The 17,031-nt window shown below is 36.8% G+C and overlaps 1 pseudogene; it reads right to left on the bottom strand.

Moving 5' to 3' along the window:
* Positions 1-2,440: 2,440 nt before the first annotated feature.
* LOC107722508 (Y+L amino acid transporter 2-like) overlaps positions 2,441-17,031 on the bottom strand; it is an 18,117-nt pseudogene continuing 3,526 nt past the window's right edge.

The raw sequence follows: 17,031 nt of genomic DNA, 5'->3' as shown, positions 1-17,031 counted from the left end.
CGTGACGCCATCCGACGTCCCCTCCAGAATTTCACGTATAAACATATAGTTCGTCTTCGTGATGATGCCATGTACAGTTTTGGGTGTTTCATTTTGAATTTTATGAAAGCTTCAAGTGCAGTTAATTATTTGTACGTGCATACAGTTGACGGTGGGTGTTGAAGCTCTTTTATTTGCCGTCAAACGGTTGAGCACTGCCGTGTGTGTATCCTGTCGCAAAATGCGGCAAAAAGTCCTACACGACAGTAATAATGTGATTAAGGTGTTTACATGTCTATACTGCACTTCAGTAATGCGACTAAAATAGGAATACTCCACATGTCTTAATTCGATTTCTGTTTACTTCGATTATGACTTTAGCCGGATTAAGGTAATCAAAAATCTCTGTTTACATGGTAGATTCTTAATCAGAGTATTGTCTTAATCGTATTAATATCGGATTATTGTTATCCATGTAAACGTACTGACTGAAGCATACAGCCTTTGGCCACGGGTCTGAAATTAACGGGGGTTTGAGGCAAAAATGCCACGAAATTGGACAAAAATGCCCCTGCTCAGTTAAATCTATTACGGCTGTCGCGAATAAAGTGAAAATGAAAGGAAGAGTGTTGACTGCGGCATTACATTTAGATCTACTCATATCGCATCATATTTCTTTTTACACGTTTTACAGCGTTGCGCATTATAACCAATCACACACGATTCTGTTGAGTTTATGAATGCAATGGCCAATCAGAGGCGTTCAGATGAGTCATCGCTGAAACGCCAGAGATTTGCTCGCAGACTGAATCCTGCATTCTCTATCTCATCGCGAATTCTCATCATAAACAGTGCAGATGTGCATATGTAAATAAGAGATTCATTTGACAGTGTAGACAGCTTCAGTTGGTTCACCCTCTGCCTATCCTAAAGCGGTTTCTCAGTCAGTAGTCTAAATCAAACAAGAACACAGGGACCGTGCTGGAAGAAGTGGACAATCAACTACAAACAAATAAAACAAAAGACTACATTTTGAAAGTTAACTTAAAAAAATTCAGCTACTGCTGTGCTGTCCTGAGTCCTATGAGTGTGAATAAGCGAAGCGATTCACACCGAAACGGTTTTTGTCTCCACCCGCGTTGTTTTCCAATGTGAATATTGCGATGGATGTCTATGACCATTCCGTTGCTTTTTTGCCGTTTTCAGGTTTAAAGCGTTTTTTTTTTGCGTGTCTAGAGGTGCCGTCATTCATAAATAAATAAATGCATCAATAAATAAACAAACGCGTCTCTGTGCGTGCCCTCAGGTGAAACCCTGCAGGCGCCCCAGGTAGGCTAGCAGTAAATACATAGTGTAGCCTACATTTAAACGTCTACAGGCCTATGTGTTTTATTTTTTACATGCAGGTATAACAGGGTTAAAGGCGCCCCGTGGTAAAAGGCGCCTTTAATTTTATTTTCCTCTAAACCACTAATAGCACAACAACTTGAAGTAGCACTTTCCAAAACATCTGCTTTTCAAGATGCATGTGGAAATTTGGCTGATCCTCACGCAAAGCTGATTCTGTGCAAGTTTGATGTAATATTTGATTTTTTTTTTTTTTTTAAACAATCGCAAAATTTATTGAATAGATTTTGAGACAAATGTCTTCTTGATGATTTTCAGTTTTGTTTAAGGTAATTAATAATAACGGTATTTGTGGTAAAAAGCGCCACTGCTGTTGGGGCGAAAGGCACAATAAATAGGCTAACATGATAATAAATAGCTGGCTTGGTTAGATTCAGATAAGCTAGCAAATATCATATGTTAAGTTGTGTGTCCACCTTCGAGATAATCACCATGTTTATAATGAAACCATCATATTTAAAAATCTGATATTAATCATATATCATATAATAAAATATCATTTGTTGTTCCTACTGTAAATCTATATTAAATTATTATGGGATTTCCTTCAATGCTTTCAGAATCTTTACTTTTAAAAATATTTTTAAAATGTATTTTTACATTACATATTTTAATGACAGTATATTTATTGAACAATGAGTTATTTTATTTATGAAAATAAGCAGAAAATAGTACAAACTTTGCTACAAGTATTAGTTCAAAAAACATTAAAAACAATATTTTAGCTCATTTGTATCAATACTGTGTGCCTTTTTCCCATGCTGGTGAGACTTTTACCCCTTTCAGTCTTATAATGGAAGTGAATGGGAATCACGGCTGAAAACCACACAAACAAAACCAAATTAAACCCTGCGGCTCGGTGATGAACGAATGACTCGAGAAACCCGAAGACTCGAAACAGGTGAACTACTTGACTAATTCCAGTACAGAACCTATAGGATGTTGCGCATGCGCGACTGAACGAATCACTCCCCGAGACGACTCGTTCTTCCCGAGTCACATTAAAGATTCGTTCAAAATGAACGAATCGTTCAAGAACGACCCAACACTAGAACTATCCCTTTAAGCAGCAGTAGCACATGATCTGAGTGTATTTGGTGACAGAATCTGGCATGGAGGAAAGAGAGAGAGAAACAGGCTGGAGAAAACAGGAGCAATGTAGTTACACTAAAAAAAAATGATTTTCCAATTAAATTATAAAACAAAATAATAAAAAAAATATTATTATACATTGATTTACCTATCATTTTACCTGCACCATCCCATTGGAAAAATATTTTTTTCTTATTTTAAGCATGAACTTGAACATTTTGTGACTAGTTCTGGTTGTGTACATAACTTTGTATCTCATAAAACATTTCTGAGTCTGAATTTGAGGTCCTCCTTCATACCAAAAGAAAACATCCAACCACTCCTTGGCTTGCATTTAGTTAAAAGATTCACAAAATAAATTAAGCAGAACTGTGAACTTGCATGAATAATAGTCACATGTTTGTTGAGTGTTGGAGTGGTAGCTGCTATGGTTATAAATAATGCTTTTACTGCATGACTATATGCACACACACACACAAAAAGGAGGAAAACAGTTCATCGCTGTCAAAAAGAGCTGATATGTTTCCTTTCACTGCTTCTTCATATTACAGTTAAAATTAAATTAGATTAAACTATAATAAATTCCTGTGAGATATTGGTGTTTTTTTGTTGTTGTTGCTGTTGCCTAAGTCCCAATTTTTTATGACCATTTTACTCTCTCTGACCCTTACAATTACAAATCAAGACTTTCACTGCTTCCGCATATTCCAGTAATAAAATAAAAATTCCTGTAAGATATTGTTAATATTATTAAGTTCTCATTTTTTTCATGACCATGTTACTCTCCCTGACACTCAAAATTACAAATCATGAAATTGCTGCTTCTTCATATTAAAATAAAATAATATATCCTATGAGATATTAGTGTTTCATGTGGCAAAATTCCTATTTTTTTTAATGACCATTTTACTCTCTCTGGCCCTTACAATTAAACAGGACATCTTTTCCACTATGCCTTTATAACTCTGTAAACCTACATTTACACCACTGTGCTGCATTTACTGTAAGTTTTTTGTCAATTTAAATCGATCACAGAACCAACACCTAAACCTTCTCAACCTAAGTGTTGGTGATTATAAGTTTAAATGCATTCATATCTGACGTCAGGAAATTTGCAGCTTAATTTTTTTTGATCCTCTTATATCAATAAATGTATAATATTATTATCCTCACCATTTAGATTACCAATCCATTTTGGTTGTTTCTCTTCGGGCAGGTAGACACACAGGTAATAAATTGGCACTTCAGACAGTGCGATAGGCAGTAGACGAAGGGAAAGAACAATGTGAGCTAATGGAGAAAAAGACCTAGTCAACAAACACACAGAATAACACATACTGTTATTCAAACACCATGTAATAATCAGATGTGTATGCTGGACCGCTGCATGGATCCAGTTACCTTGACCGGCCTGTGACATGTCTGTCAGGCTGAGTGATGCACAGGTAAATGCAGTGGCGGGCCGTGCATTTTACACCTAGGCCTTCAGTGGCGTCCTACATGAATGAATCCATCTCTTCATACCATCATAATGATGCCACGGCTATAGAAACCATAAATATTACACAGTAATGCAGTATAACAGGGCACTACATAACAGACAGATGCCTGCACTGTTGATTCTGAAGGCCTTAAGGCAGATTTCTTTGACCCTGGCAACACGATTGCTGAAATATGATTGGATAAAAGCTCTAATATAAACATACACTGCTGGAAGCAGTGCAACCAAAGAAAAGCTATGAAATGAAAAGAATAGACTATTGGAAATAATTTAATACACATTCATGGAAAAATATATTAAACTAAATCAGTGATTCTGATAGTGTTTAGGCCAGCAGAGAAGGCTTTGCTGGCCCTGACGGCCCACCACTGGGTAAATGAGTCCGGCCACAGACATGCCTACATACAGCCAGTAACTGAAGCTGAAGTAGTTGATGAGTTGAAACACATCCTCCACACACAGGAAGATCAGACCCATCACACCCTACAGACAGCCACAAATCCAGTGCTTATCAACGCCCATTTAGCTACCTGGTGTGGGCATTGTTGCTATTTCACACACAATGAGGGCAGCCAATCATAACAGCGGTCGTTTACACATTAAGGTGAATTCGATTTTTTTTTATCATTACAATTTATTTTTGCCATAAAAGAAATGAGTAGCACTTGTTAAAAATCTTTCAAATGACTTCCACCCACTCCACTCATTTCAGTAGCCTAATAAAAGCTATGCTATATGTGGAGCAGATCACCTAATGGGGGCCAACATGATGAAATCACATGACTTCTGTGATTATTGAACATTTTCGTTCACAAAATATACTAATTTGAACTGAATGTGAATAGGGTGTTTCTACAATGAAATCTGTAAGCAAAAACAATTGCTTTGCACAATGCTACATCCACACCACTAGGTGTCAGTATAAATGTGCAATCACCTTTACGTGAAATTTTGTGGACGAAATCCAGTCATTCCAATAGGAATCCTCTCTCTTGTGAGTTTTTCCACACAGATTTTGCTCATGTTCATGTTGGTTGAACCAGCAGAAAGCTGCTTGGTTTAAAAACAACTCCTGTGTGAGCAGTGCTTCATAGGCTACATCTCCATGGACCTTTTCCAGGGGAAATTATGCGGAGCACTACGCGCTTCAGAAAGGCGTAGAGTAGAAACAATAATGTACAGTATGTGGAAAATAATGTGTTTTTTGAACCTTAAACCGCATAAACACATTTCATTACACCAAATACACAAAATGTTATTTTTTAGCAACATCATATGACCCCTTTAAACATACAGCATTAGAAATACAGACTGTTTAATTTTCAAGGCAATAAAAAGGCTTGAAAGCAACACGTGAAACTAAATTAAGACTATTTTTTCTTATTGTCTAAGTGAATTTAAGTATTTAAAAAAAAAAAAGATAAAATGACATTACCAGTGATGGAAGAAATGGAGCTTTTCAAAACTCTTAATCAATTGCTTTGTAAAATAATTCTGCTGGTGTAAATGCAGCCCAAAAACATACATAAAAACATCTTTTACAAACCAGTTGCAACTGCTTTGTTGAAAGTGTAATCTATTAAATCTTTTATTGATTTGTTAGGCCTGTTTTTGTGTGTTTTATGGAGGGCTTGGCTAATCAGCCAGTACGAGACAATTAACTACTACTCTTCCTTTTTTATTATACAAATGTTTCTTTAAAAATGTCTACAAATTTGAAAAATAGCACTGAGATCTGGTAAAAACCATATAGATACATATACTGGTTCATGGGTTCACTGAGATCGCTGCTAATGGCGAACTATTGAAATTTTGGAACGTTTTTGAAGCAGTTATGACTTAAAGCCTTGCTTTCTGAAATTATATGACTTGATAGTTGGTTCAAAACAAAAGATTTGAAAAGTTAATGAAGTTTCACCAAGCAGAACCATGATTCAGGGACTTTCCAATGGTTAAAGACCAGCTATACCTTTTCCTCACAGAAATACATCATATTACAGAAGTAAAATGGGTTGTGAACACCATATCATGTTGATTTTCCCAAATTATTATATTGTAGTATCATATTATCATGGATAATCTGGTACAGATAATGTACATACTGATAACTGTAGAAAAATCAAGAGCCTTACATTGAAGAGGAGTGCAGGTACAGGAGTGTAGCGCTCAGCGTGGATCAGACTTAAGCTGTTGGGAAGGTGGCCTTCTCTCGCCCCCACAAAAAACAACCTAACATGAAAGAGCGCAATCTTTACTAAACGCATATGTCAAGACTTCAGTGTCCTTGTTGTTTTAACTGGAAAGAGATAGGTTTACCTGGAGGCGGCAATGATGGAGGCATTGAGTCCTCCATAGCAAGACATGGCCACGGCGATGGGAACGATCCAGCTAATTGGGCCCAGAACCTGATTTCCAAATGTCTACAGATGGGGACACAGACTGATATTTTAATCAAATGATAGCTTAATTTATAGAATAAACTCTTAAAGACTAAAGATAAGATATTTGATCATCAGAAAGATCCTTACTACAGCCACTGCGTCACTACCCATGAAAGAAGGCATGTCCAGAACGGCATAGTATGCCACGTTGGTCAGTAGGTAGATGACTGTCACTATTGGCATGGAGATGTCACAAATCCGGTCCGTGGTCTTCCATCTGCTCGCCACCAGAGGTCGCCTTCTGATTACATTGACTCTCACACCACACAAACTGCTGCATGTCACCCTGGACTATATTTCCCATGCTCCATTGCACTGATTGTGATAGCTACTTTACGGAGCCTGCTCTAGTTTTCATAGTCTAGTCATTGTCATAGTCTTGCCTTGCCTGCTTTCCCGTGTTCGGATTCTTGCCTGAGTATTTTGGATTACCCTTTCGACTTGTCTTTTGGATTATGTTTGCACCTTGCCTGGACTATTGCTTATGTTCCTCGGATTACCCCTCTTGTCAAGCCCTTTGGATTACATTCGCCATCGATCGACACACGCCTGTTTAACGGATTACTCTTGTGTCTTGCCTGTGCCATATCTGTTTGCTGGTGTTCGACCCTGTTTCTGACCATGTCTTCTTATAAAGCTTTGCAAATGGATCCGCATGCCTCACGTCTCTGTCACTCTGTAACAGGAGATGGCTATAGCGATGGGAAGGTTCCTATGAACGATAAATGCTTAGGATAAATGCAAATGTAAATCCAGAAAGAGAAACACACCACAGGTCTGACATATACTGGTGGTGGTGGAACAAAATTGGTCTACTACACATGACAAACAACAAATAATGTGCGATCTTTGACACAAAATGTATTTATTTGATATCTCTGTTAATTAGTATTAATTATGTCAGCTATTTTGTAATTTAGTCTTTAGTGTTAGTTGGGGAAAAAGGCTGTGAATTTTAGTTTTAAAATTAATTTAAAATTTTTTAATTAACGTATTTTAGTTTAGTTTTAGTCAATGAAAACAGACATTTTTAATGTCATTTATTAAAATGCTGTTTAATGCAGCGCAGAGGGCATGAAATTACACTGCAATTACTGCTTGAAAAATGTTATGAGAGTAGTGTTTTAATTAAAAAGTTACTATAGAAATAAAATTACGAAAAAAAAGAAATATTTTCAAATATGAAACTAAAAAAAGCCAGTAGGTGGCGACAAGTGAATGTTACTGAGTGAGTCATTGAATCATTCATTCAACCTATTTGTTCAAAACGTCTGATTCAGTCAGGAACGAAGCGAGTGACTGATTTTATGTATGGGTTATTTAATCATTTAAAATGCAGATTCATTTAGAAATGAGGCAGTGGGCCTCATTCATTTTTAATTTTGTACAATTTGCATATTTATTTATGAAGAAAAAAAATAGACACAATTTCCACCAGATTCATGACAGGTGCGTATGCACATAAATTTGTTATTACCCTCGTTCAGTATTAATGAATCTGCAGTATTGACTGCAGCTAGAATTTTGCATTAAAATATGCCCCCCAAAAAGTACATATAAGGGTTTCCACACAACTTTACCTCTCTTTTATGTAGCCTTAGACTACACTCAGTCATGTTTCAGACCTCTAATTTGCCAGGCTACATTTTATCATCATGTCATTTTTATTTTATTTATAGTTACTCAGAAAAAGTATTTGTAGAGTCATATTATTGGTTTAAATTACTGGTTTCTAAGGCCACCAGGAGTATGTGCACACAGCTGTAACCAATCACACACACACTATATTACACTCACTCAGATCCTTTTCAAACTGCCGAGTATTGTAAGCACATATCGCTACCCTAGCTGATAGCTACTTTACGGAGCCTGCTCTAGTTTTCTTAGTCAAGTCATTGTCATAGCCTTGCCTTGCCTGCTTTCCCGTGTTCGGATTCTTGCCTGAGTATTTTGGATTACCCTTTCGACTTGTCTTTTGGATTATGTTTGCACCTTGCCTGGACTATTGCTTATGTTCCTCGGATTACCCCTCTTGTCAAGCCCTTTGGATTACATTCGCCATCGATCGACCCACGCCTGTTTAACGGATTACTCTTGTGTCTTGCCTGTGCCATATCTGTTTGCTGGTGTTCGACCCTGTTTCTGACCATGTCTTCTTATAAAGCTTTGCAAATGGATCCGCATGCCTCACGTCTCTGTCACTCTGTAACAGGAGATGGCTATAGCGATGGGAAGGTTCCTATGAACGATAAATGCTTAGGATAAATGCAAATGTAAATCCAGAAAGAGAAACACACCACAGGTCTGACATATACTGGTGGTGGTGGAACAAAATTGGTCTACTACACATGACAAACAACAAATAATGTGCGATCTTTGACACAAAATGTATTTATTTGATATCTCTGTTAATTAGTATTAATTATGTCAGCTATTTTGTAATTTAGTCTTTAGTGTTAGTTGGGGAAAAAGGCTGTGAATTTTAGTTTTAAAATTAATTTTAAAAATTTTAATTAACGTATTTTAGTTTAGTTTTAGTCAATGAAAACAGACATTTTTAATGTCATTTATTAAAATGCTGTTTAATGCAGCGCAGAGGGCATGAAATTACACTGCAATTACTGCTTGAAAAATGTTATGAGAGTAGTGTTTTAATTAAAAAGTTACTATAGAAATAAAATTACGAAAAAAAAGAAATATTTTCAAATATGAAACTAAAAAAAGCCAGTAGACAAGTGAATGTTACTGAGTGAGTCATTGAATCATTCATTCAACCTATTTGTTCAAAATGTCTGATTCAGTCAGGAACGAAGCGAGTGACTGATTTTATGTATGGGTTATTTAATCATTTAAAATGCAGATTCATTTAGAAATGAGTCAGTGGGCCTCATTCATTTTTAATTTTGTACAATTTGCATATTTATTTATGAAGAAAAAAAATAGACACAATTTCCACCAGATTCATGACAGGTGCGTATGCACATAAATTTGTTATTACCCTCGTTCAGTATTAATGAATCTGCAGTATTGACTGCAGCTAGAATTTTGCATTAAAATATGCCCCCCAAAAAGTACATATAAGGGTTTCCACACAACTTTACCTCTCTTTTATGTAGCCTTAGACTACACTCAGTCATGTTTCAGACCTCTAATTTGCCAGGCTACATTTTATCATCATGTCATTTTTATTTTATTTATAGTTACTCAGAAAAAGTATTTGTAGAGTCATATTATTGGTTTAAATTACTGGTTTCTAAGGCCACCAGGAGTATGTGATTTTTGTACATAGATGCACAATTACTGAATAAGACAATATCCATTTAAATGTGGAAAAAATGGTTATGCTGACACCTCTCAGGGTTCTGGATCTCCTCAGTAACAAAGTTGAGAGTGTCCCAGCCAGAGTAGGAGAACAGAGCCGAATAAAGAGCCAGGGCAATGCTGCCCGCCTCCGTGGAGGAACCCTCGAATGGACAAATGAAGTTCTTTGTTTCTCCTGTGGTGCACGTAAAGAAGTATGAGAAACACAGAGAGAAAATTATATGGTTGAGCAGTACAAGAAACACAGAGATCTCTAGTTAATTAGCTATGAGTCTTTTCACCTGCGTAGGTGCAACCTGAACTATGATTAATAGTTACTTCCTTGTTCATGCAATCTCAATTACTCTTAATTACTGTAACAAATCCACATCAGTATCCTCTAGAAACTACTTTTACCGTTAATTATCTTAATGATGCCCACTGTGATGACGAGGAGTAGAGACATGAACTTGGTGTATGTGAAAATATCTTTAACCAAAGTACTTATTCACATAAGCACAGTTTATGAAGATCAGAATACCTGAGGAAAGAGAAATACATCTGGAAATCAGTTGTGTGAGTATCAGAAGGTTTAACATTAATGTTTTAGTCAAAAGATGACTCACAAGATATTACATATAAGGTTGGTTCTTTGTGTTGCTCTTATTTTCCCAAAAACCACAGCAGACACTTTCCATGAATATAGTACATTATAGGTGTCCCAATTTTTATAATTTTATTTATTTTTTTTAATGAGAACTATTCAGTAGGTTAAACTATTATACAACAAAAGATTAATATAGCATGAAAGTAGGGCAATCAAAACACCGTTTTATCATTTCAAATAGTGGTTTGTCCAGTCCCACCTCAGGGTCTTGACCTTCTCGACAATATGCAACAATTCAAATAATACAACATTATAAAATGGAAAGTTATGTTACTGACAACCCCCGCATCTGAGGGTTGTCCCCCCTAAAATTATGATTAAAAACCATGCTGTGTATTGTACATAACAATGTTTCATACTTTAAATAATTGTGTAAGTAATAAAACAACACAAACGGCGCAAAAATACGTTTTAAGTTTAGAAACATTTCGAGTCTCCCCCTCCCTTGCCTCACAGTGCTTTGGTCCAAATGCCTGCTTTCCTCTTTTACATCACCTAGTCTAATTTACACACGCTGAAGTCCAGTGAGAGAGAAGTCAATAGTTGTGGAACTCCAGTAAGTAAGACTGTCAAGGCTATTTTATTCACTTAAACATCGGATGAAGTGATTATTTTCTCTTTAATACACATGATGCCAATGTATTTTTCGATGAGTCCGCTATGTTAGCAATAATAACGTTCTCTGCTTGACAGAAAGGGTTGCCAGGTTTTCACAACAAAACCCGCCCAATTGCTACTCAAAACTAGCCCAAAACTATCCCAAACTAACCGCGTTTCGAGGGGGGTCGCCCGGTAAAAATCGCGTTCCGGGGCTAAAATACACGTTATTGGGGGTCGCTTCAACCCGCGGACATGAAAAATAACCTGCGGCAACAGTGATAAAGTAGCCCAATTCCGCGGACTTGGCAACACTGTGACGGATAGTATAATGTCTACAACGGACACGACCTCTGTCACAACAGCACAACAGCTTGAAATTGTCGAATTTGGCGCGGTCTCCCTGTTACACTAATAGTAGTAAGGCTTTCCACTGTGTATACATATCCTTACAAGTACAATTTTAGCCGGATTATTTGTGTCCCCTTCAAAAATTGCTCTTGAGAAATGTTATGCTTATTAACATAAAATTTAATAACGAAATGATTCGCCCCTGATTCAGTGTATTGTGGTAAAAATCATTATCAAAAATGTGAAGTTTAGCTTTGTCCCACATTTTATGCATAACCCTGTTGTACAGCAGAATTGTTTGACAAAATAAGGATTTTCAAAATTGTAACAATAATGTTACTCGGTTTTCTTAGTTACACAAATTAACACAAAGCTCAGCCATCATCCCAACGTTGCTATAAGAAACATATTTAATATTTAATTTATAGGGAATATAAATTTATGAGTAACTCCAAACAACGTTTGGTCCCTTTTTAAATTTTTTAATTGTGGTAACAGTTTAGCAAAAATTGCAAACATTATACAAGATATATGTAAAATAAATCAGCTCATATAATATATATGAGCTGATAATAATACATACTATACAGTATATCATTTAGCAATTGTTTGATCTGTGAAGTTGATAATGTACATTTTCTGAAAGTTAAGCAATAAGCATTGATATTTGACAAAAAGAAACAAATGACTGCATTTTTTTTTTTACCCTATTCTTGGAAAGGGCCAGGTCCGATCTCAGTTAGCATGTGAATCATGTGTGTTGTTACAGTCTGTCCTCATGCACTGGGTGGATTATGTCCCTGCCTTCTGAGAACACATTTAACTCTGACAGCATTGTTGTACCGTAGTACCATCACTTCTTTGTAAATGACGTGTTGTTGTTGATCTTTCACCCAAATACCAGTGTCTTCAATCGTCAGACCTGCAATAGTAGGCCTACATCTCTTTAGAAATTAGTGGTTGATGATTCATTAGTGCACATGATTCTAAATAAAAATAAATGTCTTCATAATCTTTCTTTTAATGTAATAGCTTGGCTCACCTCTGAAACAACTTCCCTTTTCAGCTGAATGACCATTATGAGTCATTACAGCTGTATTGGTTAATTCTGGCATGAAATGGCCACTTTTCACACTCAAATTTGTATTTTTTCCCCCCCATTACATTAGGGAAGTGCAATGGGTTTTGAATGCCATTTCACACAGAAGGATAAGCTTTAGTGAAGTGAAGAAAAAAAGGTTTTGTGTGTTGTGATGTGAGAGACAGCAGAAGTGGAAAAATATTTCTCTCTCTCACACACACACACAAAATAAATAAAATCATCGACATAACATCTACAATGATAATGTAATGCAATTTGTAATAAATAATTATATGTTTTTGTCAAATTATATATTTAAGGTGCTGTTCTCGATCCTATACCCTTTCTTCAATGCCTGAACAAAAACACGTTATTGTGATATCTTGTTTTAGCTAAAGGTTCACCTAAACATGAAAGTTCTGTCATTATACACTCTCAAGTAGTTCCAAACCTGAATGACTTTCATTCTTCTGTAAAACACAAAAGAAGATATTTTGAAGAACACTGGGTACCAAACAACATTAGTGCCCATTGACTTGCATTTTATGAACAAATAAACACGGAGACATTTCTCAAAATATCTTCTTTTGTGTTTAACAGAAGAAAGAAAGTCAAACTGTTTTGCACCAACATGATGGTAAGTAAATGATGACAAAAAGGATCATATTTGGGTGAAGTATCGCTTAATCAAAATACTTGTTAAACAGTAAACGCTATGCTAAGCTAATTAGCTTAGCTAACTGAAAACACACAAAGTGAAATGTTTAATTTGAAACCGTTTAGCTTTGGTAATATAATGTTATATGTAATTTAAATGACAAATTCATTTTTCGTAATTAAGAAAAAATACATTATAAAGTCATTTTATGTCATTTCTAATCAGGCACTGAATTGGGCACACATGAAAAAAAGTTGTCTCAGGTAATACAATGGCTTTGGGGTGACAGGATCTCACACAACAATGGCTAACAGGAACCAGCCGAAAAGGGAAGTCATTTCAGAGGTGGTTGATGAAAGATTAAAAAGAAAGACAGTATTGTTCTTTGGAATAACTTAACTTTTTGCAATCACAATCTTTCACACTGAGGACTCACAGAGACAAGCCGCTGCTATCTGTCTCACAGCATCGTACGGAGACCGACAGGTTGGGTAGAGCGCTTCCACCAGGTAGTTGGCAAACGTCATCGAGATGACAGCCTGGCTGGTCGGCTCGACCAGCAGGATGGACGTCCACAGGCGAATGAAAGCAAGGATACTCCCAAAAGCCTCCAGGATGTACACGTAACTAGCGCCAGACTTTGTAATAGTGGTTCCAAGTTCTGCGTAACACAGTGCACCAAACACAGAAAATATGCCACCGAGAGCCCAGATGACCAGCGAAAGGCCGTAGGAGGCGCTGTACAACAGCACACCCTTGGGCGACACGAAAATGCCCGAGCCAGTCATGTTGCCCACAATTAAGCAGATGCCGTTAGTGAGAGAAATCTCCCTCCTCATGATCATCTTCTCCTCCTGCGAGTCTGGACCATTGCAGGCTCCAGCCGGTTTCTTCAGGTCCAGGTCTCCCCGTGACCCCGGGCAGAGTTTTTGGCCTAAAGACATCCGTTTCTTCATGCTGAAGACACAAGAAGTCAACAATTATTACAGCTGTAATCACTGGTAAAGCACGTTAATAAAGCAATAAGCCCCAAGAAGCCGTGGTTTACAGTGAATTTATAACAGCTAATAGGCGTTGTTAGGCGCGAAGCGGAGTGCCTAAACCACCCTTAGCTGTTATAAATTCACTGTAAACCACAGCTTCACGGGGCTTACGGGGCTTATTGCTTTTATAAAACGGTTATTCCATATACTGTACGTAGTAAGGTTTCACAGAATAAAACAGAGCAAATAAAGTGTAATGATATAAATAAAAACAGTATTCTTCCACCAAACAATGTAGTTCCTCAGAAACAGTTGTTGTTCCAACAAAGTGGTTGCCGAGCAACACAGAAGTAAACAAAGGTGTATGTTTGTAGTGTAATTTACAACAGCTTCGAACGCGGCTCAACCAATCAGAATCAAGGACCGGAACTACCTGTTTTATAAACACAATTTTGATGATGATTATGGTGGTTTTGGTTAGCATTAACATCCCAGATATATATTATTTCCCACTGTTGTTTCTTACTAATTTGCACAATGCAAAATGACTTTCAGAACAACCAAACTACATTTAGCATATAAATTGTTACCATATTTTAGAACGGAACAAATTTGTGATTGGCATTAAATATTGGTATATTGCCAAATATATTATATGCAAAACATTCCAGTAACACTTCAAAATAAGATCCCATTAAGTTATGGTTAATTAATGCAAAAAGTAAATAATTTGTTACATGATTTATTCATCTTTTGACAACTATTTACTGTTAGTTCATATCAGCTCAGGTCCATTAGATATTAACTGACACAACTTTTGATTTCAATAATATATTAGTAAATTTCACACTTAAGTTTGGGACCAATTCTTACTATTAACTAACTATTGGCTATTACATTTTCCTCGATAAACTCCTAATTTGTTGCTTATTAATAGTTAGTAAGGTAGTTGTTAAGTTTAGGTACGGGGTGAATTAAAGCTATGTAACTTTTTCTGTGTTCAAAATTTGCAAAGTCTATATAATGAGCGAGTACATCATGAATTCATCTTCCAAACCGCGTTTTTGTCTTATTCCGAATCACTACGGTACACTTATAATAGGTACTTATATTTGGACTATTTTAGCCTGGTCGGGTCGTCGCCGCTGCGGAATAACACATACCTGCGTGAATCGCCATAGACGTAAACTTGGAGAAGTAGCTCCGGTTGGAATGTTCTTCCGCGGGATGTGTGCAGTTCTGTTTATTTACCGCTAGAGCGTCAAAAGTTACATAGTGCTGCTTTAAGGGATCTAAAATATGGTCATGCAGAATAAGGCATGCTTTATTAAAACTAATAAATATGCTAGTAATATGCATGCTAATAAGCAACTATTTAATAGTGAGAATTGGTCCCTAAACTAAAGTGTTACCATTAAACTAAATTAAAGACTAATAAATGCTTTAGGAGTCTATTTTTGTCACCAATATTCCTGTATTTAATATTGTCTTGAGCACTCTGTTACAATTAGTTTGTAAAACAGATAAAATCAAAAACCGCTTGAAGTTAATTCCATTTTTTAAATTAATAATAACAGAAATCGCTTCAAATTTAGATATTTTACCAACAGGCAATGCCCTCACTAACCCCTGGAAATGCCACTGTAGGGCCAACAGTTTGGGGTCCTATTTAACTTTTTTTAAATGTAGTGGCAAAAGCAAACTGTCATACTTTACCTTTAATCATGTCAGAAGGAATGCTGTCAGGAAAAAAAAAGAAGAAAAAAGAAACAATGAAAAGAAAAGATGGATTGTAGAGAGGAAGAGAGTAGAGATGAGTTATGCAAGTTTCCAGAGTGATGGTGATCCTGGTCAGACTGAAGAAAGCAAGACTGTCAGGGTGTAACGGGTCAACAGGATGAGTGCTGTCGCAATCCCAGACCGCAGACCCTGATGTGTTTTTCCACCAGAGGCAAAAAGGCTTCTTGAGTTGCCCTGTCTATTTTAAGAGGTCTGTACTCGAGAGAGAGAGAGAGAGAGAGAGAGAGAGAGAGAATGCCTGTCCTCTCCTATTGATAGTAAAAGTAGCTCAGTAAAACCCTGTTGAACTAAAGCTTGTCTTTGTTATCCGATCTGTTCCAGCTCTGGCTCTAGAATTCAGGCTGTGATATAAACGAACGCTATTGGCTATTTTAAAAAGGGGCGGGGCTGCTTGATATGTCCCGCCCTGTCTTCCTGTTTCAGTTAAAATGACGTCAACACATAGAGTAATGCTGCGTGTTTCTAAGCATTTCAGGGGAACTTTAAGGACAGGCTGCTTCCCCATTATTAGAGGTGTTTCCTAAGGCAAGCAGCACTGTTAACTATGAACCCTCTAACCTTAAGTATTAAACTTGCGCAACTCGTTCTGCACAGTTTGTGCAACACACGTAAATGACACCTCAACTTGTACAGCGTATTGAGGAGATATTCAATGATCAAACTCCACAAGGGCATTTTTGCCTGGCAGATGATAAAATCGGCGAGAGTCCCATAGCGTTACAATACAGAAGACATATTTAGCAACAAGGGCCGTATTCACAAACACTTCGATGTCATCAATAGGAGTTTTTAAAAGAGATTTGCTTTAAACCGGTTCACAAAACTGCTAAGAAATATTTTACTAAGGCCTGGGACATCCGGTAGGTGATGCTTGCTCACTCTCGTTGGCAATCGCGGGTATCACTTCAGAGGCAGCCTAATCAAGAGTTGTAAATATCAAACATGTTTGATATTTACGATTTGAGTTCGGGGAAATAATCCTAATGACACCACACAATAGAGGATTTTTTGAACAAAGAATAGTTTGCGACAAGCCTCGAATCGGGCCACATCCTCCTGATTGTTCGGGGGTGCAAATCGGGCTTAAAGGGGTCATATGATGCTTTTTTAAAGATCATTATTTTGTGTATTTGGTGTAACAGAATATGTTGACATGCTTTAATGTTAAAAAAAC

This window comes from Sinocyclocheilus rhinocerous, unplaced genomic scaffold (genome assembly GCF_001515625.1).
Source record: "Sinocyclocheilus rhinocerous isolate Xijiao unplaced genomic scaffold, SAMN03320098_v1.1 scaffold161, whole genome shotgun sequence".
NCBI lineage: Eukaryota > Metazoa > Chordata > Actinopteri > Cypriniformes > Cyprinidae > Sinocyclocheilus > Sinocyclocheilus rhinocerous.
This window is presented reverse-complemented; position numbering and strand designations above follow the sequence as displayed.